Raw genomic sequence first — 25,993 nt, 5'->3', positions numbered from 1 at the left:
CTCCTTTAACAACCAACAGCAGGGCTGAGCCCCTTCCAAGCGTTTGCAGCAAACTCTGCCATTGTGGGTTCCCATCCCCAGGTGTTTCTTGGACTCCACAGGGAATGAGCCTTGCCCATGCTATAAACCCTCCTGTTTGTCACTTGTTCCCTCTCTCATCCCTTTCTGTGGGAGCCCCTGGCTGTCTCCTAACCTCTGTCCCCAATCTACTGCTCACCCTCCATTTCCCTAAGCATGGCTGACCTCAACTGTAATGTATAACAAGCTTTACCCCAAGCTGGGGAGCAGGGGTGTCGTAAGGGAATCACAAGACACAAAAGGACAATTTTAGCTAGGCTTTCAGGCATCCCTGTTCCTGGAATCTGTTCACAGTTTCCCCCACAGTGGGTGCCCTTCTGTTTGCTCTCTGTTTCTCTTCTTAACTCCTACCTGCTACTATATGGCAGGGGCCCACTTGGAAACCCATCACCCCATCATCCCTGCCCCAGTGCCCAGGGCCTCAACCTTCTCCGGGGCCTCAGCCAGAGGGAGAAAAGCTCTTCAACGCCATCATCCCATTTCAACAGCCAGCTCTTGGGCCTCAAGGAAGACAACCTTGTATAAGGCATCTTAGCTCCTCATGTCCTGGCTTCACCGTGGAAAGGCAAAAAGGCTACTTGGGGGGTTTTTCCCCAAACGCAAGTACTGTGGCCCCAAAGATGCATTCAGGCCCCACCTTCCACAACACAAAAAAAATCTGCAGAGGCTTTACAATGACAGGTTTTTCTTAAAGTTCTCAAAACATTTCTTAGCTCAGATCAAAAACCCTGGACTTCCACCCTCATTCCAATAGCTTTTACAAGTGGAAGTTTCCCCAAAAACACAGCCTTGGATAATGTGTTGTTTGTGTGGGGGCCAGTAGGCCCAGCTCCAAAAGGTCATGGCCCTTTCCTGTTATACCCTCTGCCCTGTGGTTGTCACTTTGCTTGTGTATCTCCCTGGAGAGCCAAGACCATGTCTTTTTTCACCCTGTGTCCCAAGTTCATAAATACAGACAGTGCATAATAATGCTTACTGAATTGGATTGTCTTTTCCTTGGCATGGCTCTCAAAACACCAGAAGGATTACCCAATGGTGGGACCCATTCCTCCAAATCAAATATTTGGCTTCCTTTTATCATAGAGAGAGAGCCATAAAACCGTGTTCTGTTTCCTTTTTTACTTTGGCTGCCAGGAAACTCAATCACCATTTTAGCCTCAGTTTCTGCTACAATTTTTTCTGCCCTACCTCCAACAGGATCATGTGGCATATGTGGTTATAGTCTAAGTAGCCTCCAGCTTTTTCTGGATAATGTTATAAATTCTAAAGCAATCAGAAAGATCTGGTATGTCCTAGATTCTTACAAGCAAGTCCTCTGGTTCCTTGAATTTTTCAATTTTCTTTGTTGCCTCCCCTACCACACTGAAACACTGCTGCTGAATAAGGCAATGTATACAGTTTACAGCATTGTATTCAAACCCTAGCTCTGTTAGTATTAGCAAGTTACTTAACTGCTCAGTGCCTCATTTCCCCATCTGTAATTAAAAAAAAAACCATTGCAGTCAAGTCAATTCCAACTCATAGGACAGAGTAGAACTGCCCCATAGGGTTTCAAACAGCGGCTGGTGGATTTGAACTGCCAACCTTTTCGATAGCAGCCAAGCTCTTAACCACTCACCACCAGGGCTCCCCATCTGTAACAGTGGGATAATAAAGACAATTGCCTCATATAGTTGTGTGAGGTTTAAACAGGATAGCATAAGTAATCTGTTTAGAACAATGCCTGGCCGGTGATATGCACGATGTGTTTGCCAGGATAGCTATTACCTGAATAGGTCTTAGTCATGAGAAAGCCAACAGGGGAGAGGTTGACTCTGTATGGAATATTCTGTACCAGTGCATCTCAAAAGTCACTATATACATGAATCACCTGGCATCTGATTCGGTAGGTTGAGGAGGGGCCTCAGATCCTGAATTTCTAGCATGCTCCCAGATGACACCAAATTCAGAGTGATTAGCTTGAAGCCTCACTTTGAGCTGATGACAAACAGGGTTGGCAGCCTACTGGGCAGGCCAGGAGTCACACTCCTAAAAGGGGCCTTTGCCTGCTTTCTCTGAGCATTCTGGCCAGGGTTGGTGTGAAGTGGCCAGAGAAGACAGGCCAGGCATTCCAGCCTCTCCCTGTCTGTGTGTGTCCTTGGGGAAACCCCTCAGCATCTCTGGGGTAGGGTGGGGGGTGGGGTATGGGGAGCAGAAGAAAAGCCTGGGCATCTGAGGACTTTGCTCTTCCCCTTCATGTCTTTCCTTGTTCTGAATGTTCTTCACAGGAACTTTCTGCCTGAGCTGAGCTACAGCCCTGCGTACCCTGGGCTGAAAAAGGGTGCATACATATGGGGTGAGCGTGTGCATGGTGCAGTGGCAGGTTCCCAATTGTCACAGGTGCCCAGACACAGATGCAGAGGCACCCATGTGAACCTGTGTGAGTTATGGAGCTGTGAGTCATCTGAGTGCACTGTGTATGTACCAGTATGGAATTGCACCAATGGGTACATGCTCCTTACTCCTCCTAGGCTCTCAGATTGACAGCCCAGCCCCCTCTGTTTGAGGAGACCATCAAGCATGCTTCCTGAAAGCCTGAAACAGAGTCACCTCCCTTTGATCTGATCTGAATCCCAGCTGGGGCAAGTCTCCTCCCTCAGACCACAGCAGTCTTCTGTTTCAGACAGAGGACAAGGGTAGTATTTCCCTTCCTGGCTCCTGGGAGTAGCAGGGGCCAAATGGACAGAGCCCTGAGTGCCCAGGATGTGCACAAAGCCATCCATGCCTGCCCATGGCCAATCACCAGTCATAGAGGCCCTTCTCAGCCCTTGACCTACGTGGGCAGAAATAGATTCATTCTATAGCTGGGGAAACCAAGACTCAGGAAGGGGTGAGATCCACCCAAGGGAGGGGCCAGTGCTCTACTGTGAGCCCAGTCCAGTGCCAAGAGTGGGGACCCTGAGACCCACCTGGCAATAGTAGCTGCCTGGGGGGCGAGGCCCCCAGGGGCAAGGCTCCCTGGTCCACCTGTCCAGTTATGGGGAACATCGTCTAACAAAGACATGTGGGGTATAAATTTCAAAGTGCTTGACTCTTTTACAGGAGTCAGGGGCTCCTGCAGAGTGACTGGGGGCCAGAGAGAAGCTGTGGAGTGGTCGGTGCCCACAGGCAGTAGAGGAGTAGAGGGTCTGATGATCCAGGGAGGCAGAGCTTCAGCATTGGGCACACTTCCCAGCAGAGGAGCTGACACCCAGAGCTGAGCCAGGAGAGCCTGAGCCTGAGTTAATCCTCTCAGCCTTCCTCCTCTTGTGTAACTGCTTTTTGTTTCTGGGGAAAATCAAGTCCGCAGTGCCCAGGAACCCCACAAATCTCCCACGGCATCTGGACCGGCCTGGGGTTCTGGCAAAGCCTGCTGAGCCTGGGATAATGAGGCCGGCAGACTGGGGGTGTGTAGGGCTCCTGAGGAGAGAGTGTGCATGTGCACGCGTGTGTACCATGTGCAGAGACACAGGCACAGGCAAACACATGCATGAACAAACATACACTCCTGGGCTACTCACACAGACACACACACGTGTGCACATACATGCAGGTGCCATTCCAAATACAGGCACCCCTGTGCAGACATGTGCACCCTCCAGGTCAGGCCCACCCAGGTGTCAAATCCCCATGCCAACATGTGTGTGCCTGATTCTCATGTACAGCTGCAACCACTCCCAGGCTGGGGGCCTGAGGTGGGGGTGGGTGACCGTCACCATCACCTCAAGCTTATGCCGTCCCCTCTCAAATAAGCTTTCCCAGGCCTCCTGGCCTGTTTCCCATCTCTCCCTCCTCATCTTTTACCACCAGGACAGAGGAGAGGCTCGCCTGCTGGTCAGGAGCAGAGGTGGCTTTGTTTTTTCTTAAGAACTGGTTCTGTAGAATTTCCCTTGTTTCCTATCAGGGGTTAAGGGACAGCTCTGGGAGCTGCCTCAGGACCCAACAAGCACAAGGGAGCTGCTTTTTAGACAAACAGGGAGGTTACGTATATAACAACCTCTTCATCAGGATAGTGCCTAAAACTTTGCAAACTGCCTTCTTGCCAGTGTTTTACTCAGTCTTCATGGCAGCCCTGAGATGTAGATGCTTTCATTTCCTCTATTTGCCAGATGAAGGAACTGAGGCCCAGAGAGGGATGAGACCTGACAGAGTTGACCAGAACTCCAGTTTCCGGAGCTTGGGCTAAGAGGAAAGTGGTTTGGGCCTGTCAGGATTTAAAGTAGGAGAATGCGGTTTGTTAGAGCTGGAGGGTGGGCCAGGCTGGGGCTGCAAGTGGGCCCAATAGGGGAGCACCTCACACTCCTTTGCCAGGAGTTGGCTGAAGGTACAGCCAGCCTGGTCACCAGCCAGCACTCTGCCATGAGAACATTCCGGAGGAGAGGACAGAAGGGGGACAGGACACTTCTGTCTTTCTATGTGATATAAGCACGTCCCTCTCTGGGCCCAGAACCCTCTTCTCTACAATGGGATGTTGGGGCTGGTTGAGGATGCAATCTCTCTCTTTCTTTCTATCTACCTGAGCCCACAGGGCGTTTCCATAGCTCCAAGAGCGGAAGGCAAGCTCAGGATATACCACGACAAAGCCCTGGTAGTCACAAGCCACAGCCTGTGCCCAGGGAGCCCTAGCCCTGCCCTCCGGCCTGCTGCTGAGATCTGCTGAGGCAGGGTCTGATATAGATTGGGGGCTTGGGACCTGGACAATGTCTTCTCCAAACTAAAATAAACTCATCTGCCCCACTAGAATGTAGGCACCATGAGGGCAGGGACTTTGCGTGTTCAAGTGCCTTGAACATTACGTACACGGAACAGATACCAAATAAATACCTGTGGGGGAAAAAAATGACTAATATTATGCAGAAGCCCTAGTGGTGTAGTGGTCAAGAGCTCAACTGCTAACCAAAAGGTTGGCAGTTAGAATCCATCAGATGCTGCTTGGAAGCTCTTTGGGCCAGTTTACTCTGTCCTATAGGGTCGCTATGAGTTGGAATCAACACAATGGCAACAAGTTTTTGGTTTTAATGTTTAGATGGGGAGGGGCCAGCCTGGGCCCACCATGTGCCTGAGGCAGAACTGGGGTTGGAACCCACTCTGGCAGCCTTCTCCTCATCAAGTCCAAGCTAAGGGGATGGTGGCCTGGGCTCAGCCTTTTTTCCTAAAAATCACCCTCAATCTGAGGAGCTGTCCTCAGTCCTCTTAGAGTGAGGGCCATCTGGACCCATGGGGACAGAGCTGCAGACAGCAGTGCTGCTAATCGTGGGATCTCAACCTCTCTTAATGGACCTTCCAGGCTCTGCTAAGAATACCAGGTTAATTGTGTCCTGTAGCAGCAATGAACAGGTCCCAGGACTATGCCCAGACTTGAGAAAGGCCAGGAGAGGGAGGGAAAAGGGGAAAGAGGAGGAGGAGAAAAAGGGTCATTGGAAGAGTGCCTACAGTGTACCAAGCCATTGTCCTTAAATGTTATCTCATACCCTCTTCACAACAGCCCTGGGGTTACATGATTACACCCAGGAGTGGATTAACCAGTAAGCATGGCAGTAGCCGGTTTACAGTAAGCAAGGTATGTATGGGCTTAATTATGTTTACTTACTAATCTTTAGTGCACAATTTCACATGGATTTCACATCTTTGTTTCCTATCATCTCTGTGGTGAAATCCATGTGAAATTGTGCACTACAGATTACTAAATAAACACAATTAAGCCTGTGCATATCTTGCTTATTGGGTAATCTTTCCCTGACACCCATTCTGCGGTGAGCAAACTCAGGGGGGAAGAGTCTTATGCACAGCTAGGTAGTGACTGAGTCAGCCTTGGCGTCAGGGACTTGATCTTGAAGGTTCTTGGAATTCACGTCCTAGCCCTGACAGTTTCCAGCTCTGTGCTGCGGCAAGTTACTTCCCCTCCTGGAGTTTCTTGGTTTCCCCATCTGCTCCCTCCCAGGATTCTATGAGACGTTGCACGTGACAGTTTGTGGCACAGAATCTGTCTAACAGGAGGGACTGCTCCAGGAATCAGAATTTGCTCCAACATTTTCTGCGGATCAAGACGGAGCTCACCAACTCCTGGGTGAGGTTTCTGGGTAAACGCCCTGAAGGTCCTTGAGCCCCCACCTCCTCTAGGAGCTTGCTGAGTGCACGTGGTCCATTTGCAGGCACAATGGCTTGTGTGAGGGGCCCTCTTCCCCTCCTTGGCCTGGTAGTGCCTGGAGCCCGCAGGCACAGCGTAGGGGTGGGGGGTGAAGCACTCAGGACAGGACCGGAGGAGATGGAGACATCAGGGCTGGGTTGTGCTATGGTAGAGGAGTGGAATAGTGTACAATGGGGGTGGGACAGGGTAACAATGATTTCTGTTCTGGTTCCACCTGAGTATTTGAAAATTGCTAAGTGTTGTATACCAGTGAGGGTCCCTCAGGGAAGAGGCTGGGCTCTGCCTTCAGAGAACCTTGAGGGAGGAATGATTAAGTGACCAAACGGGAGTCCGCAGACAAGGCCCTTTGATGGCCTCTGCCATCCCAGCTAAATCTCAAGACAACCTGGACCTGACCCCAGATGACAGGTGGGGAAATTGAGCCCCTGAGTCCAGGTGAGACTTGCCCAGCTAAGGGGGAGAGAAGTAGGGTAATGAGTGTATCTGGGGGAGATGGGTTAAAACTTTCTAGAGTTTCCGTTGCCATTCAACACTCGCTGACACGATAGCAGGGAAAATGAAGGCAGGACAGCCCGTGGGATAGGCCCCAGGCTCTTGAAGATATTGGGGATTCTCTTGTCTTGCCGGCCCTAGAATGGGCTCTAAGCTGATTCAGGGACCGTCTCCCTCACCCCTCCGTATCAAATGAGAAGATTACTGTGGAGGCTCTTTGCGAACTGTGAAGTGCTGTGCCTCTGACGGTGCATCTGCTTGTGTCAGTGTGTGCATATCCTTGGGTGTGTGTGAGGATGTGCAGCTTGTGAGTGCACATGCATGTGTGTGCACATGACCAAGTGAAGATAACTCTCCACCCTGCCCAACATGCCCTGTTTGGCTGAGCCTTTTCTCCTGAAAACATCTTAGAATCTTTTTTGGCATTTCCTCGCTGTTTCTCAGTTTACCAGAAAGGGAGGGGGCCATGGTCCGGAAACCTAGCAATTGTCTGTGAGCCAGCCAGCTCTTCTCCCCTCCCGCCCTCGCTTCATCCTGTGGCTGTCCCTGGAGACCCAGCTGCCCGGCACTGCCAGTATGGCTGGTCTACGGGGCCAGCCGCTTGCCTGGCTCCTCTGTGTGTCCCTTCTGCCACCTGCTTTCCCTCCAGGGTGTTGTGCTGGCTGCTTTTAAATCTTTGTCCCATTGACTCTTCACAACACCCTAGTTTGGGGGTGCTGTTATTGTTCCCATTTGATAGGCAGAAATGAACCCTCTGTGGAGGGACAGTGGGTTTTCCAGAGTTACTGAGTCAGCTGGCAGCACTGCTGGGACTTCCACTCCCACCTGTCTAACTGCAGAAACTTTATTCTTAACTTTGGGGCCCACCTAGTGATATATTCTGGCTGGTTGGCTGAATGCATACACGAATGGAAGAGCAAAATATACGTTTTTTGGTCAATATTGAGCTAAAAGGGGAAGTTAAAGCAATGATAACAATGGTTATCATTTATTGACCATCCCTGAGTGGTATAAACGGTTAAGTGTTCTTCTACTAGCCAAAAGCTGGCTATTCAAACCTACTGTCTTAGTCATCCAGTGCTGCTATAACAGAAATACCACAAGTGGATGGCTTTAACAAAGAGAAGTTTTTCACAGTCCAGTAGGCTAGAAGTCCGAATTCAGAGCACCGGCTTCAAGGGAAGGCTTTCTGTCCCTGTCGGCTCTGGAGGAAGGCCCTTGTCATCAATCTTCCCCTGGTCGAGGAGCTTCTCAGCACAGGAACCTAAGGTCCAAAGAACATGCTCTGCTCCTGGTGCTGTTTCCTTAGTGATATGAAGTCCCCATGTCTCTCTGCTTGCTTCTCCCTTTTTATAGCTCACAAAAGACTGGCTTAAGACACTATCTAATCCTATAGATCTCATCAATATAACTGCCACTGATGCATCTTATTAACATCATACTGATAGGATTTACAACACATAGAGAAATCTCATCAGATGACAAAATGGTAGACAGCCACACAATACTGGGAATCATGGCCTAACCAAGCTGACACATACTTTTGGGGGACACAATTCAATCTGTGACACCTACCCAGAAGCTCATCAGGCGACAGGCCTGGTGATCTGCTTTCGAAAGCTCACAAACTTGAAAACCTCACGTAGCAAAGTTCTACTCTGCACACTTGGGTATGCCATGAATGAGAATTGACTCAACAGCAACTAATCACAACAACAATATCATTTATTGAGCACCTACTATGTGTTAAATCCTTCAAATAAAAGGAAATGGAGCTAGGATTATTGTTATTCCCATTTTTCAGTTGAGGAAGCTGAGGCTCAAAGAAGTTAAAACATCTCGTTCAATGTGGGATTTGGGATTCTAGTTAGTCAGACTCCAGAACCAGAGCTCTGACCCCCAGGCTGTCCTGGTTCCCTAGACACGGGGTGAGTGTGGACAGGTGCCCATTTCAGCAGAGACACTGGGGCCAGTCAAGGCTCTCAGGGAGCTGGCTCCACAGGGCCCACCTCATGATACCCACCCCCACTCTCTCCCACTTTGGAGCCGCTTCCCCATTTGTCTCGGAAATGGGTTTCTATTTCAGTCTAGGATGGAGGATCTGCCAGCCCAGACTCTGGCTCTTCCTCTCTGACTGTTGGAGCATATAGTTCTGGCCAGTACCCTGGCCTGGGATGTGGAGGAGTTCTCTGGGCACCCCCCCTCCAGCCAACCCCAGAGCCAGCCCTATCATTAACAGCTTTCATGGTAGGGCAGAGCCAGCAAAAGATGCAGTGGTTGGCCTGTGGAGAGGCCGCAGGCTGGGTCGAGGGAAACACTGATGTCCTCTGTGCCCAGTTCAGTGCTGAATGCTGGGGATTCAGGGACAAGTAAATCCAGCCTTTTACTTAGGGAACTCCTAAGCTAGGGAGTGAGGCCTGGGAGGGCTGGGACAGAACCTGGCACCCTGACTCCCAGTACGGTGCTGGCTGCTCAGTGGCCCCAGGAGACAGCTGCACCTGTGGAGCATCTAGGAGGCAGATTTGAGCTCAAAGTGAGGAATGACATTGTCTCTGTCACGCCAATGAGATAGGAACTGGCCATTCAGGTCAGCCCACAGTTCCTGAGTGCCTCCTTTTGGAGGAACCCTTCACAGGGGAAAGAAGTCAGACTTTGGAGTCAGAGCTGGGTTTGAATGCAGGCACCTGCATTTATTGGCTGTGTGATCTCAGACAAGCTACTTAAAGTCTTGGAGTCTCAGTTTTCCCCATCTGTAAAATGGGAGTAATAGAACCCTTGAGCTGTTCATGGAGTGGATGAAACAAGATAATGCTTGTAACATTACTTGTAAGTCCTTCAGAAGTCTTAGCTCACTTCCCTCCTCACTCTGGAAAGCCCTTGATCTGAGGGAGAAGACATTCTCTTAGCCCAAAGCTAGCCTGATGGTTGAGGCAAGACACATAACTTGTAAGATGTTAGAATCTACTTTACAGATTCACAGATAGTTGACATTGTGGTATACAGTCTGGTTCCTCATGCCCTCAACATCAGTTCCCACACTCCCAGGGTGAGCATGCGTCCATATCATGAAAAGGAAATATAGGCACAGAGAGGTTGTATTTGAGGCAGTCCAAAATACCTGTGTTGTAAATAGTTGCTAGATAAAGCAAATAATGGATTAGAAACCAAACAGTCCTCAGCCTAGATCTCCTGCCCAAGATGGAAATCACTAGATTTAGACTCATTAGTGAGGTTCACTGAGCACCTTCTTAGTGTCTGGTGCACACCAGGGCTTTATATGGATTCATCTTTACAATTAGAAGTCCTGGAGGCCTAACAGTTAAGCATTCGGTTGCTAACCAAAAGGATGGCTGTTCAAACTCACCCAGCAACTCCTTGAGAGAAAGAAATGGCAATCCACTTCCATAAATATTTCAGCCTAGAAAGCCCTATGGGGCAGTTCTGCTCTCCCAAGGGGTCGCTATGAAAATTGACTCAATGGACAATAACAAGTGTTGGCAAGGATGTGGAGAAATTGGAACCCTCATACACTGCTGGCGGGAACGTAAAATTATGCAGCCATTTTGCAAAAGTTTGTCATTTCCTCAAAAAGTTCAACATAGAGTTACCATATGACCCAACAGTTCCACCCCTAAGTATACACCCAAGAAAACTGAAAACTCGTGTTCACACAAAAAACGTGTACACAAATGTTCATAGCATCATTATTCATAACAGCAAAAAATTGAAAACAACCCAAACGTCCATCAATTGATGAGAAGATAAACAAAATATGGTATGTCCATCTGTTGTCATTGTTAGTTGTCATCGAGTCAATTCCAGCTCATGGAGACCCCATGTGTGTAGAGTAGAACTGCTCCATGGGGTTTTCAAGGCTGTGACTTTTTGGAAACAGATTGCCAGACCCGTCTTCCAAGCTGCCTCTGGTTGCATTCAGATCACCTACTTTTTGGCCAGTAGTTAAGTACTTAGCCATTTGCACTACCCGGGGACTTCTTATCTTTGTTATACCAGGTAGTAAAAAAAAACCCTGGTTTGTGCTCCAGAGAGGGACACTATCACTATAGTCCAAGGCTGTTTGTGATACCAAACATCCTTGAGAAGGTAGCCTGGAACATACAGAAATCTGAGGAGCAGGCGTGAATGTTGAGAACAGAGAGGTCAACAGGAACCAGATTTGGCTTTATCCTCAGGCACTGGGAGTCAAAGAAAGGCTTAGGCAAGGGAGTGATGAGGCCTGATTTTTGCTCCCTCTGGCTACGAAAGGGGATGGATTGGCAGGGGAGATGGAAGACAGGAGAACTATTAGGTGGCTATGGCCTGGGCTGGGGCAGGAGCCATGCGATGAGAAAAAAGATAGCCTGACAGATGTAAAGATGGAGCATGTCTTAGTTATCTAGCGCTGCTACAACAGAAATACCACAATTGCATGGCTTTAACAAAGAGAAGTTTATTCTCTCACAGCCCAGCAGGCTAGAAGTCCGAATTCAGGGCATTGACTCCAAGGGAAAGCTTTCTCTCTCTGTTGGCTCTGGAGGAAGGTCCTTGTCATCAATCTTCCCCTGGTCAAGGAGATTTTCAGCACAGGGACCCAGGTCCAGAGGGCATGCTATGTTCCTGGTACCTCTTTCTTGGTGGTATGAGGTCCCCATGTCTCTCTGCTCCCTTCTCTCTTTTATAGCTCAAAAGAGATTGGTTTAAAACACAATCTAATCTTGTAGATCTCATCAACATAACTGCCCCTAATCCACCTCATTAACATCATAGCGATAGGATTTACAACACATAGGAATATCATATCAGCTGAAAAACTGGTGGACAATCACACAATGCTGGCAATCGTGGCCTAGCCAAGTTGACAGATATTTTGGGGGGACACAACTCAGTCCATTACGGAGCATGAGCAGGACTTGGTGACTGACTTGAAATGCAGCCTCAGCTTTCCCAACAGGGAAATGGTAACAAACAGGCCCTGTCCCCTGGCTTCTTCAGGTGGGTTTGGAGGATGGCAGACATTTCAAACAGTAAACATTTCTCCGTGGGACACTCCCACCCCTGGGCAGGGTCTAGGTCAAGCACAATGCCAGACACCAAGGGCCCTTAGCTGAGTCTGCAAGCTTTAGGGGCCAGAGCCAGGCTCCCCACCCAACCCCACCAAGGGAGAGCTGGTTGGGGCTGAGAGGCACAGCCTGGATGAGCTGTGCTGATGGGGCACCTAGCTCCACTGGGCCCACACTCCTCCCCTCAAGGAGAGGCCAGCCAGGCCCACAGCTCCCTGAGTGAATGGCATGGGGTTTCTTCCTGTTTTGCCCTCCTCAGCCATGCCCCACAGAGACAGAGATGGGATGGAAGGGGAGGGAGTACAACCTGGGGATGGTGCTGGGGACAAGAGCCAGGCACTGGTGACACTGAAACTCCACCCCTCACCAGCTGAGTGTCCCCAGGAATCATGAGTCCATCTGTCCAGCAGCAGGGCCAGGACTACCTGTAAACCTGTTGCCGTCAAGTTGATTCTGACTCACAGCAACCCTATAGGACAGGGTAGAATTGTCCCATTGAATTTCTAAAGAGCGGCCTATGGATTTGAACTGCCAGCCTTTGGTTAGCAGCAGAGTTCTTAATCACTGTGCCACCAGAGCTCCAGGGCCAGGACCAGGACCAGGACCCAGGTATTCTGATTCCCATCCCAAGGCCCAGATGGTCATATTTATCTTCTTTCTGAGCCTCAGTTTCCTCTGCTGTGAAGTGGGCCTGAAGTAGGACAGGAGAGAATTCTGGAAACTCTAAGGGCTCCCTTCCCTGGTCTGAGAGACGAGGCCTATATGGTCCTGGCAGTTGGAAAAAGTCATCCTCTGGACTCCTCTGAGTCCCCATCTATGAAAGCCATACCCTGTGTCCCCAGGAAAGGAAAGCCAGACTGGAGCATCAGCCCTGGGATGAGGCACAGGAAGGGAGGCGCCCCACAGGCTCACTGCAGGACTATAGGCCATTCATTCTCTTGCCTACTCTGGGCCTCAACTCCCCGCCTATGACCTGAAGGGTAGAGTCGACCATCTTTGAGATATCCCTTTCTAAGTCTGTCTTTTTTAGGACTCTGGTTGTCAGGGCTTGCGGAAGGGTATATTGGAGGAGGGGTGGGAAGCTGTTGTGAGCCCAGTGTTCAAGGCCCCTGATTTGACCCCACCACCTGTTGGCCCCTGCAGCCTTCTTGTACCAGGACCAGTGCCCCACTTCAGCCCCTAGTATCTCTGGCGCAGACTCTAACAGCAATCAATCCATCCTCCATCCGACAGCTCAACAGAGCCTCTTAAGTCTCAAATTTGATTATGCCTCTGCCTTGTTCCACAAACCATCAAGGGCTCCACAGATGGCACCCCACAGTGCAGAGGCTAAACTTGGTAGCCAGCATTTTAGGCCTGTTGGGACCTAGCTCTCATGACCTCTCAGCCTCCCCTCCGGCAGGGCCCCTCAGCTCCTGCAAATGCAGACACTTGCAGATGCCCTCGTGCCTTGGCATCTCCAGCCTTTGCCCAAGCAGATCTCTCCACCTGGAATACCCTCCCTTACCTTGTCCATACTTCACAAAAGAATCACCTCCTCCAGGGAGCTTTCCTTGATACCCCAGCTGGGGATAGGGGCCTCTTCTGCCTTTCCAGAGGCCCCTGGGTCTCCCTTTTCATCTCTCTTCCCTACTAGCTTGGACTCCTCTGGGACAGAGACCAGAGCCCAGTGAGGTTCTCACCCATTGTAATGCACCCAGCAAGTGCATGTCAAAAGGATGAATAAATGAGAAAAAAAAGCAAAGGTTGCAAGTGAGGCCATTTCTCATGAGTGTAGCTGGTCTGGGAAATAATAGAAGCTCCACTGAGTGAATACCTGCTGTGTGGCAGACCTTGAGCTAGATGTTCTAGAGCCATTGTTTTTCCTGGGAACCAGGTCTGCTGGGTGCCCAGCTCTGCAGAGGGAACAGGGCGTGTGGCAGAGGGGCATAAAAGCCAGGAATGGGCATTTGGATCTGATTCTGTGGGCTGGGGCTTGAAGAGCTCTGAGTTTCCCAGACGGCTCTGATGAAGAAAGGCCTATTCTATCTAGGAGCAGCTTCTTACTTTTTCTATCCCCAGGGCAGGGCCAGGGAACAATTTGGGGAGCTTTGTTCTGCCCCCTTCACCCTCATCCACTCCATAACCTACCAAAACTAAACCCATTGCCGTGGAGTCAATTCTGACTCATAGTAACCCTATAGAACAGAGTAGAACTGCTCCATAGGGTTTCCAAAGCTGTAAATCTTTATGGAAGCAGACTGTCACATCTTTTTCCCACAGAGCAGCTAGTGAGTTTGAATTGCTGACCTTTTGGTTAGCAGTCTGGTGCTTAACCACTGCACCACCAGGGCTCCTTTCATAACCTACAGGCCCTTTTATTCTGTGATACAGACTCAAACTGATGTCATGAGCTATGCAAAGATATCATTACAACCAGCCCTCTCACACCCCCTATCCAGAATCCCCCCAAACAGATCTTTCACTGCCACCCTGAGCCCTACTCCACCTTCCGGGGCAGAGTCCAGTCTCTTTCCTGGAAGCCACAGAGATGCTCCCCCTTGCCACACACACACACACCAGCCTGGTCCTGGGATGTCACACACAAGGTCACCTCGCAGTGATCTGTTTTTCATCAGGCCTGTTCTGCAAAGGTCACGTCCAAGATCTTCTTTGTGATGGAGCTCAGATGCGCCACTAGCTCCCATGGTCCCATCTCCTCAGCCTCACCTAGAAAGGTAAGCTGCCCACTGCTCTTCACTGAGCTGGGCCCAAAGGCTACCCGTTCTGCCCTGTGCCCGGCCCTAGCCAGGGAGGTTCCTGTCCGGTGAGAGAAAGAAGCCCACGTGTGAGGGTGTGAGAAGTGGGGGGTGGGGGGGGGCGGGAGGAAGTAGAGGCAGAATGTATGGAGAACTTCCAGAAACTAGCTTGTGAAAGGAGGAGGAGGCACAGCTAGAGAGACACATGGGGTCAAGGATGAGGTTTTACTAAGCCGGGAGAGACTGAGGAGTGGAAAGTGTTTGTGGACTAAGAGGAAGGAGTCAGCAGAGATGGCAGCATCTTGGACAGGGCTAGGAGGAGGGAGTTCCAGGCACAGGGGGCCTGCAGAGCAGGCCAAGGAGGTCATGGAAGAAGTAGGAGAGAAGGGAGCAAACTCAGGGGGTTTTCTAGGTGGCTGGGAGGTTGAAGGAAGCCCTTCTGCAAAGACTCTGCTCTGAAAAAGGAGTCGAGGGCAGTTGCGGGTGAGGGTTCAGGGCAGGCAGGCAAAGGCTTAGAAGACAGAAGCCGACAGGACAGGCAAAAGATCAAGGACCAGCGACCTGCTGTGTGGGGTCCTAAGGTACTCTCCCTGGTCATGTCCTCTAACCACTGTCAGCTCCACAGAGCAGGACAGAGCAGTGTGATGATGCTGTGAGCCAGGGGTGCAAATTGACAGGGTGTGTTCAAGGGAATCCTGGGTCCTGGCGTACAGGTCCAGGCTGGCAGTGGAAGGAAGAAAGGCCAGGAAAATGGACCCAGTATGCTGGAGGCCCCTAATCAGAGACCCAGAGGCAGAGAAAGCAATCGTGTGCAGCTGGGAGGCTCTGAGAGGAGAGCCCGATGGAGCAGGGCCAGTGTGGGGTACCAAGGAGATAAAGGTCAGGGAGGGGAGAGGACCAGGGAAGACTTCAGACAAGGCAGATGGAGAGACAGGCAACCCAACCCCTCCAGGCCACATCCTGTTCACCCTTCTTGCCTGGGACTGTTCACAGCCTGAATCTTGCACACACTGCCAGATAGAGGCAGCCCTAGCATACACTTAACCGCCTTAAATTCTATTAGTCCCTAAACCAAAAAATAAATGAATAAAACTGTTGCTGTTGAGTCGATTCTGACTCATAGCAACCCTACAGGGACAGGGTACAACTGGCCCATAAGGTTTTCAAGGCTGTAAAGTCTTTACAAAAGCAGGCTGCCATATCTTTCTCCAGAGGAGCTGCTGAAGAGTTCAAGTCACCAACCTTTTGGTTCGCTGATGAGCACTTAACCACTGTGCCACCAGAGTTGCTATTAGCCGACAGGCCCCCCAATAAACACATAATCTAAGTATCAACTGCAGTTTGCAAAGAGAGCCTCAAACCAAGTCCCCTACCCTCACTCTCAGTTTCCTGTTCCTAAGTCCTCTTCGTGTAGCATTCTTGAACCACTTCTGGAAATTCATTCATTCCCTCATTTGATAAATATTTCTTAAGAACCTACTGTGTGCCAAGCACTGCCCTATGCACCAGAGATGTGGTACTGAATAAAACATGAAATGTCCTCCCCTGAGGGAGCCTACAGTGCCACTATGAGTCAGAATCGACTTGGCAACAACTCTTTTATAATAGTTTATACTTAAACTGCAGTTATATAATTATGCATTATAATTTTATAAGTTCATAATTATAAGATAAACTATTTTATTAGTAAAATGGTATGCTAAAAGGTAAATGCTTATTCAAAATCGCCAAAAGGTAGAAACAACCCAAAGGGTCATCCACAGATGAATGGATAAACGAAATGTGGTGTATCCATACAATAGAACACTATTCAGCCATAAAGAGAACTGAAGTTCTGATACATGCTACGTACAGCATAGATGAACCTTGAAAATATTATAAAAAAAATTTTAAATTAAAAAAAATTTTTTTTATAATTATGCTAAGTAAAATAAGTCAAACACAAAAGGACAAGTATTGTATGACCCCACTTAACATGGAATATCTTGTTGTCGTTAGGTGCCGTTGAGTCAGTTCTGACTCAGAGCAACCCTGTGTACAACAGAATATCTATAATAGGCAAATGCATAGAGACAGAAAGTGGATGGGCAGTTGCCAGAGGCTGGGAGAGGAGCAGTGGTTAGTTGTTACTTAATGGGTATAGAGTTTCTGTTTGGGGTGATGAATAATTTTGGAAGTAAATAGTGGCGATGGTTGCACAACATTGTGAATAGAATTAATTTTTAAAAAGATGATAAATGCTAAGGAGAAAAATACAGCAGAGGAAGGAATCAGAAAGCACATGTGAGGGGTTGAGGCTTGCGATTTTAGCTAGCATGGTGAGGGAAGGCCTTATCAAGAAGGTGCCATCTGAGTAACCCCTGAAGAAGGTGAGGTCTATTCAGAGTTCTTCATAGTTGGAACAACGTACTCCACAGCAGGAACCACCTGCTCACCCCCAGCTCCCACACTGCACTCTGAACCAGGTGCTTGGCCCTGGCTTTGGTCTCCTCCCAGTCGGCCCCTCAGATACCCACAGGGCCCTGCTCCACTCACAGTGTTGGCCACTAATGGAGGCACCAGTCTCACATGACTAGCATTAGAAATTGAGGATTTGGGGTTTGATGGAAGGCAGCCCAAGTCTGACTGGAAGGCCACTGACAAAGTTACTAAACTTTTAGGAGCCTCAGTTTCCTCCCTTCAAAATGGCAAGAAGAAGCCATGTCCCAACTCACAGGGCCCCAGGCAGGGAATGAGACAGAGAGCAGAAAAGGGCTTTGTCCTCAGTGTTAGAATGGTCACAGCTCCCTGACCACATACATGCCGGGTTTATAGGCCTCACTGATGGGTTTCCTCGGGCCTGGGCATGAGCACTGGAATTGCCTGGTGGGAATGAAGACCAATTGATGAATGGTCTTGAGACAAGCTCTGAGGAGAGGCCTGGGGCTTTAGGGCAGCCAAGCTCTGTGGCCCCAGTGGCAGGCTGGACTGGGTGAAGGAAGCAGTTACTAGGGCAGATCTCAGGATTTGGTGTGACAAAGCACATCTGTCAGGGAGATTTCTCATGGTGGAATGTAGTGGCCTGAGACAGGAGTGAGCTCCCTGTCATGGGGAGTATGCAAGATAAGCCCTTCTCTGGTGGGAGGGGTTTTTGGGTCAGATTCTCTTAAGACTTCTCTGGCCATGAAGGTCCAGAAGTCATGGCCCTGTCACTTGACCCCCAGCCTCTGAGGTCTAATTGGGTGTTTTGTCCCTGACAGGTGAGCTCAGGCCCCAGGAGTTGCTGGGGGTGGCCAGGACAGGAGCCAGGGCAGGTGGCTGCCATTCATGGGAGATGAGGGATTCTCAAGGCTCCCTCCACACCCAAACCTTCCTGTAGAGCTTAGTTATCTGGGCCTTAGTATCTGTCTGCAAAACAGGCAGGATTATACCCCACAAGAAATATTCAGGCAGTGTTGGTGGCCTGTCCTTCCTGAGGGTTGGGGTGAAGGGGTAGCGTAGGCAGACTTAGGAATCCTATTCTTGCAGCCATTATGTTCGTTCTCTGTGACAAGTCTTCGCTGTCATCAACGAAGACAAAGTTTTTTTATATTGAGCCAGACAGAACCACAGGCAGAGCCCCAAGGCTCACCTTCGCAGACTGGAGCCACTCATTCGACATTTCCCAGTGCCTCTTAGGGGCTGGAGCCTGTGCTGCTTTCTGAGGCCCTAAAGGCAAAGCAGACTTTATCCCCAATTCTTAACAAAATTAGGGGAGGGAGGAAGTCCAGCTGACATTGACCCTTGGGCTGTTCTTTCCTGCTCTAACTCCTGGCCCCATTTCTTTGCCCTGTCTCAGGTGGCTCTGTTCCTGAGAGGCAAGCTGTCATGGTGGATTTACTGTACACTTTGAACAAGTTCCTCATCTTCCTGGCTTCAGTTTTCTCAGGGCACCTCTCTTCTTGAGCACAGATTTTATCATCTTCGGATCTGTGTCCTAATCCCCACTTGCAGCTGACTCGCTGCGTCACCTTGGGCAAGTCACCAGCCCTATCAAAGCCTGTTTCTTCATCTGTAAAACGGGGATCACAAAACCCACGGCACAGGGCTGTCGTAAGAGAAAATGAGATCCTGCGGCAAAAACACTTAGCTCAGTGCCTGGCACCTACAGAATAGCAAAGAAACTGTCGCTCAGGAAACTGAGGCTCAGGGAGGTGAAGTGACCTTCCCAGGATCACACAGCACGTAGGGATGAATCTGGGACTGGAACCCAGGTGTCCAGCTTTCCTGTTTCCTGCCCAGAAGCTACTGAGGTGATACAGTGGTTACTCCGGGAGCTGATGGGAGAGGCATCTCCTCATGGGAAAAGAACTGAGGAGGGCTTCTCTGACGACCCGCATGGAGGACCAGGCTTGGCTTGTCAGTCCCTCAATCTCCACCTGCTCCTTTGCTGGTGGCCTCCATGTGCACTGCCAGTTCCAGTCTCTCCTGCAGAAATGTTGGATTCTGGGGCAAAAAAAGCTGTGAGCATGGGACAGTAGAGAGAAGAGAGGGGAAGTACAGGGTGCAGGTCTATAGGCAGGACTCCTGGTTCTAAGTCCACTGGTGGGTAAAGCTTCAGGTACAGCTGGAACCAGGCACTCAATGAACTTCTCAGTAGCCTGTCTATTCCCATCTCTAGACTTTGCCGTTCTTTGGCTTTATTTTAGACATTCTCCTCCCTGGTGGTGATGTCTCCAGGGCCTAGGACAGTGCCTGGCACATAGTTCAGCTGACTCCAGAAGCTCCAGCAGCTTCAGCCTCATTTCCTACCAGCTTTGCAAACACAGTGGAAAACATGTCTTCTTCCCAATATCCCAAGAAAAGCCCTAGGACTGACTCGAAGGGGCCCAGCAAAGGTCACCCATCCACCCATAAGCTGGCCACAGGGCCTGAGGGGCCCACTTTTTTCTCACTGGTAGGCCTAGGTCACAGACTCCAGGAGGGTAAAGAAGGAATCCCCTGAAAGAAGAAATAGGGGATGAGGCTGTCATCATGGTGTGGGAGCAGGTGGCAGGGGAGGATCTGGGAGCTGGGTGAGGAGAAATTACAAACCAAAAAAAAACTCAAACCTGTTGCCGTCGAGTCGATTCTGACTCATAGCGACCCTATAGGACACAGTAGAACTGCCCCATAGAGTTTCTGAGGAGCACCTGGTGGATTCAAACTGCCGACATTTGGTTAGCAGCTGTAGCTCTTAACCACTATGCCACCAGAGTTTCAGAAGATAAACTACAGACAAGCAAAATAATGAATGCCTGCAGGGCAGGCCAACCCGCTGGGCCTGGGCCATCTTCTCCCCAGCAGACTGGAGCCTGGCTATCTGTGAGGAGGGGTGGATCCCAAAGGCACTAACTGAGGCCGTCTGCCAACTACACTCCTTGCAGCTGAACAGCAAGTCCTTTCTGGAAGGGAGATCCGAGAGGCAGACCCCTACAGTTGGCACAGGGAGATAAACAGGACAGCCTGGGGGTCTAGGCAAGGAACAGAGACCCTCTTGCTGTAGCTCCAGGGACCTGTTACCAGTTCCCATCAAGCTGATTCCGACTTATGGCAACCTTATGTGTCTCAGAGTAGAACTGTGCTCTGTAGAGTTTTCAATGGCTGATTTTTCAGAAGTAGATCATCAGATCCTTCTTCTGAGGCACCTCTGGGGAGGCTCAATTCTCCAACATTTCAGTTAGCAGCTGAGCATGTTAACCATTTACACCGCCAGGGACTTGAGCTCCAGGGAAAGAACGGTTTATTGGAAGGCTCTGAAGATAATCTCCCAGAGCCTGGGTGGGAGGTGCTATGGCCCCAAAGACATGGACTTGGAAAGCCAGGCACTGTCTCCCCTCTCCCCCCCACCGCCCCCCCGGCTCACCAGGGACTGCCCTGTCACCACTGATCTCTGAGTCTCTATGCTCTCTCTCCCCACAGTTTCTCAGCCCAGAAGTTTGCTGGGACCTCTCAGCCTTGTGCCCACCAAGGCGGCCATGGTCTTCAGCCCCCTTCATTCACATTCCCAAGAGACAATCTCTTATTAATTTTACTGAGCCTCAGTTTTCTCATCGGTAAAGTAGGGCTAGTAATTGTGAAGGGTAAATGAGATACTGTATACAAAGCATTTTGCACAGCACTTGGCACACACCCAATGCTCACTAAAAGCGTTTGCCCCGGTTGTGGCGAGGATTCTGTGAGCTCATGGACGGGCAGCTGGCGCATAGTAGGGGTTCAAGAGATGTAAGTTCCCTCTTTGCTCAGCCTGTACAGGCCAGAAAGAAACCAAAAGAACCAGCCTTGGCCCGTAAATTCCCCCAAAGCGACAGCTTCCCCTTCCTTGCACTTCAAACAGCTGTTTCAGTTCCAGGTTTGATTCCCGTTGAGTGGGAGGTGAGAAGGGGAAGTGGAAAAAGAGAAGAGAAATAAGGTTCCCTACCCTCCCTGTGAAAACCTTGGTGGCGTAGTGGTTAAAGTGCTACTCAGCAGTTCAAATCCGCCAGGTGCTCCTTGGAAACTCTGTGGGGCAGTTCTACTCTGTCCTATAGGGTCGCTATGAGTCGGAATCAACTCGACGGCACTGGGTTTGGTTTTGGCTTGGACCCTCCCTATGCCCTCCCTCAGCCATGCCTGCTTCTTTCGAGGCTAACTTGGCACCACTGGTGGGATTGAAACTTTTTGGGGGAGGGATGGGCTCTGCCCACTGCCAACTGTCTCCTGGTACATCAGGTACCTGGCCTCAGGCTACCCCAATGCAGGCCCCAGGATGTACCCCTTCTGGATGCTGCATGGGATCAGGGCTGGGTTGGTGAATAGAGCACAGAAGGCATAATGACCCTGTAAGGTAGTTCTGTTTACCAAGTGAGGGCCTAGGCTCAGAGAGGGTAGGTGACTCTCCCCAGCCACACAGCAAGTCTGCGGTAGATCCCAGCCTGTCTGACTCCTCAGTGAATGGAAGCTGGGTCTTGACTCCTGTCATCCTGTGCCCTTGCCACTAAGCTCATGGGCCAGGGACCAGGCAAGGGGGTTTCCAGACTTTGTTTCCCAGCAGGCAGTCAAGCCAAGGTTGGGAAGCCTCTTCCCATGTCCACCCTGGTCTGGGCTGGTTCCTGCCTTGGCTGGGTAGCCGGCAGTGACTCAGGCTTCCAGCTCCTGCCTCTGGCCATCAGAATTGCTCATCCCCACAAATATGAGGGCATTGGGGGAGGGGGGTGTGGGGTCATGTAAAGGGGTATCACTTTCTGAGACATAGGATACAAGCAACCCAAGAGGCGTCAATCCTTGTCAGTACTTCCTCGTGTCTAAACTAAATTTCTCCTGCTTTGGGCCTAAACTGACCCCATGCGGTGTCATCTGAATTGAGACTAACCTGGCAGAGGCTGTCCCCTCTGTGGAGTGAGGGACTTGAGTGTTTCTGCCGATGCTACATCTGTAATGGAGGTGAGCAGTGGATGCCTGGCTTCAGGGCCTCTACCTCAGGCGCACAGGGCTCAGCACTGGCCCTGTTGCCCCTGCCAATGTCTCCAGTTGCTCCTATGAGTCACTGTGACCAGCGTGAGAATCTGAGAACAAGGGCTAGAGCCCTTGAGCCTGGGAAGGCCATCTGGGAAGCCGGCCTGTGTCTTGAGGATAAACAGGAGAAAGGCTGGGGACTGGGTCAGGAGAAACTGAGTTTGGGAACCCAGTACTGAGGCTGCTCAGTGCCAGCCAAGGAAAAAGGCCTCTGCTGTATGCAGACCCTCTCTGCATCCCTCTGCCCAGGGCAGCAGACAGCCAGAGCCAGCTTAGCTGTCTGGGGCTGTCCGCTGGTGCCATCTCATGGCAACAGGCCCTCAGCACAGGCAAGACACAGCCTCTCTGGGATCCCGTCATTTGAGCATCTAAGTATGGACTTTGGGGACAGCAATGGAAAAGGGGTTCTTAGAATTGGAAAGACTGTGTTGAAATGCCACCTGGCTGGGACACCTTGGGCAGCTACTGGCCCTTCCTGAGTCTTAGTTCCCTTATCTATGGAGAGTAATCTCTACCCCCAAGAGATACAGACAAAAATCTGGCACAGAGTAGACGCGTAAGAAATGACCCGCGGAGCTAAGGGCCCAGAGACTGATGGAGACTGAAGTAGGCTGAGGGAGGACAAAGTAGGGGGCATTTGGGCTGGGCTTGGAGTTGATTCATTCAGTTAACAAATGTTTATCAAGTACCTACTGTGATCCAGGGCGCCTCACAGACATGGTTTCATTTAATTAAACAGCCCTGTGTGGTAGGTGCCAACAATCATCCTCATTTTACAGACGAGAAAACTATAAGGAGGATAAAAACCAAACCAAACCCATTGCTGTCAAGTTGATTCCAACACACAGCGACCCTGTAAAACAGAGTAGAACTGCCCCATAGGGCTTCCAGGGAGCGGCTGGTGGATTCAAGCTGCCAACCTTTTGATTAGCAGCTGAATGCTTAACCACTGTACCATCAGGTCTCCATAGGGAGGATAAGCAGGAATTATTCAGAGAAAGTGAAGGAAAAGCATTCCTGGGAGAGGGAATAACCTGTGCACAGGCCCTGAAAAGCCAAGTGGAGAAGGTGGGACTGGGCCAAGGGAGCCCTGGCAGGCTTGGGAGCAAGTCAGTGGCATCTGGACCCTGCCTTGGAGGTTTTATGACAAGCCAACCCCGCTCAGGCCTCCTGCCTGGCCCTCTCTTTGCACAACTCACCTCATGCTCTTGCTGCAATGTTTGCTCCTCTTTTCTCACATAGACTGGCCTCGTCTCCCACCGCCTGCCTTTGCTCATACTGTGCACCCTGCCTCTTCACTCTTTTTATGTGCCCAAGCCCCCTGGCCCTTTAAGACTCTGCAACAGGTACACCTGCCCCAGGAGCCCTTGCAGGTCACTCCTTTACAGGCTCCCCTCCTAACCCCACTCCCCCTCCCCCAGGCCAGTCAGGTCAGCGGGCAAAGCCAAGACCTTGTGAGAACAGGCTGTTTCCTTTGCTGTGATTCAGTCATCCTGAGATTCTTTGAAATCCCAAGCCCTGTTATACTTGGCTCAGAGGCCTTGTGAGCCCTAAGGTGGAAACTCATTTGATAAGGCAAAGAACCAAAAGGCTGGGTGGGTAATGGGCACTTGGTGGCTGCTGAGGTGCCAAGCCAGGGGTCCAGAGATTCTAAATGCTCTTGAACCCCTGGGAGGGATCAAGAGGGTGGGGAAGGAACAACAGTCTCTTTCTTTATCTGTGAAGTGGGAGCCAGTGAGCCCTCCCTATGCTCCTGAGGTTGCACCAAGCACCCTTGTCTGGACAAAGGGGCAGGACTAGGGCTCTCCAGATCTGCAGACCTCTGAGTCACCTTGGTGAGGCACAGTGGAGATGGCCTTGTGTTTCCCAGGATGGCAGGAGCCGAGACCGCTGAGGTGGCCAAGCCAAGCCCTACTCTGGGACTGACACCCTCAGGAAGCCCTTGGAGCTGCTGTCATTCCTGGGACAGACAGTACCTCACCCTGGTAGGAGTGGTAGGTCATTCTGGGGACCCTGCAAAGCTGCTGGGCTGAACACTGAGCTGCCTTGCCCTCCTGGACCCCAGCACTGCTCAAAGCAGACCAGGAAGTCCATGCTCTCAGCCAGTGCAAGCAACCTCCTAGCACAGGCTTGAATAAGCAGTAGGTGCTCAAACTGTATGCAACTGGCTGAGCATTTACCAGGTGGTTCAAAGCCTGAAATTTTCCAGTTTGGTCCATGCTTTTGGCCCCCATCCAGTTCTTCGATCCCTTTGCCTATAAAATGGGTTTGGTGGTGAGGTCAGTGGTTTTAAGGAAACCTTCAGCTCCCGACACTCTTGGATCCTAAGATTCTGCACAGCACTTTACAGTGTACAAAGGCTCCTTACTCCCTCCTTGGCAGTTCATCCTCCCAACTTTCTGGAGATCAATGTCACCAAGTTCCACCGAGGAGGCTCAGAGACAGGAAGGGACTTGTCCAGAGTCAGGCAGTGAGTAAAGGCAAAGGTAGGGTGCCAACCCAGGCCTCAAATTCCCAGGGCAGTGTTTTTTTCTCTGCACCATCCTGCCCCCATGCCCAGTTGCCTTAGCCGCTCCAAATCTAAGCCCACCTCTTCCAGGTCACCCTCCCTGATTGCTGCCATCATTCCTGGAGCTGGCCTCCTCGGGACAGTGAAGAACCATCTCTCCTCTGGCCATCCTAACAGCTCTGAGCCCTGCCCTGGTCTGGTGGTGAAGAGGGACCAGAGGAGGGCTTGGCACAGGCAGAGAGAATCTCAACCAGGTGATTTCTCAGGGGCATCACCCCTGTCCCCACAACCCAAACACATCATTCTTAATGAGCTCTAGAACTACCAAGTGGGAGGTGGGCAGTGACTGCTAAATGAGGGAATATGAGAGGATCTGATGGCATATAACCCAAAAACCAAACCCATTGTCAAGTTGATTCCGACTCATAGCGACCCTATAGAACAGAGTAGAACTAGGTGCTTCACAAATGTTTGTGAAGAAAAGGAAGGGAGGGAGAAGGTGGCCAGATAAGTGAGTGTATAAGTGGCTCACTACACAGAGGGCACATCAGTGAATGAGCAACTGAATGAAAGAAGGAAGGAGGGGTAGATAGAGGAGTAAGTGGCTGGGAAGATGAATGCATACCCACTGGCTCCGTGGGTGTTACAGCTAAAGACCTAAGAGTTCTTTAATCATCAGTCTGCTCATTTGGCAAATGAGAAGACTGAGACAGGGCTAAGGGCTGGATCTGTGGGGCTGGCCTTTGACCGGAAGCCTCTGGTCCTCCCCCATCTCTCTCTCCACTCCCTCACCTTCCTTTCCACTGTTGGGTGGGAGAGGGTTGCTGGAAGGAGGCCTTTTTCCCTGCCTCTGTGCTCCTCCAGGCCCAGTTTCCGCCAGGCCTTGGCACTGGGCGGAGGGGGCGGGGGGCAGGGAAGTGACCATCCCCACAGGGGCTATTTCAGTCAGAGACAGGCCCTCCAGGAAACAGGAAGCTGCCTGCCCCGTCAGAGGTGTCCCAGTCTGGGCTGAAGGCAGGGGAGTAGGGAGCCTCAGGTCTGACCTCCCCTTGCCCCAACGCACACAGGGCCACCAAAGTGCTGTGGGAACAGGAGACTGCACGTGAGTGTCAATGTGTTCAAGGTCATGGACCAGTGTGGAGGCTGGGGAGGGGCAAACAGCTGGACACAAGGAACTGTGATTTTGGGCAGACACGCTGAGTCCAACACTGACCTAGAGGAGATCCACGGAACTGTGGAACCTAGAGGAGATGAGCAGAATTGGGGGTTCCAGAGGAAGGAACTCCAGCCAGCTGGAGGATCAGAAAACTAAGAAGCCACTTCGGATCTGGGGATTGATGGGTGGTTAGGGTTTTGACGAATGGAGGTGAGTTGGATGGCACTTTGTGTGAAGGGAACAGCAAAGATGGGGAGGCAGAAGATGGGGTCTGGGCCTCTGGCCTATGAATGGCTGTGTGGC

General features: G+C 50.8%; 1 protein-coding gene across 4 annotated transcripts in view; it reads left to right on the top strand.

Annotated features, from left to right (window-relative positions):
- Positions 1–6,054: 6,054 nt before the first annotated feature.
- The window catches only part of P2RY6 (pyrimidinergic receptor P2Y6), a 33,976-nt gene continuing 14,037 nt past the window's right edge, over positions 6,055–25,993 (top strand). Inside the window, exon 1 of one of the 4 annotated variants that reach the window (XM_049889917.1) lies at positions 6,055–6,163. The gene's annotated coding sequence lies outside the window, so the exon portion shown is untranslated. Of the gene's footprint in view, positions 6,164–25,155; positions 25,901–25,993 lie in introns of those variants that run through there. The other 3 variants (XR_007518183.1, XM_049889915.1, XM_049889916.1) reach the window with 3 other exon arrangements.

The sequence above is a fragment of the Elephas maximus genome, chromosome 7, assembly GCF_024166365.1.
Source record: "Elephas maximus indicus isolate mEleMax1 chromosome 7, mEleMax1 primary haplotype, whole genome shotgun sequence".
Classification (NCBI taxonomy): Eukaryota; Metazoa; Chordata; class Mammalia; order Proboscidea; family Elephantidae; genus Elephas; species Elephas maximus.
The sequence above is the reverse complement of the archived record's forward strand: the minus strand, read 5'-3'. Positions and strand labels throughout refer to the sequence as shown.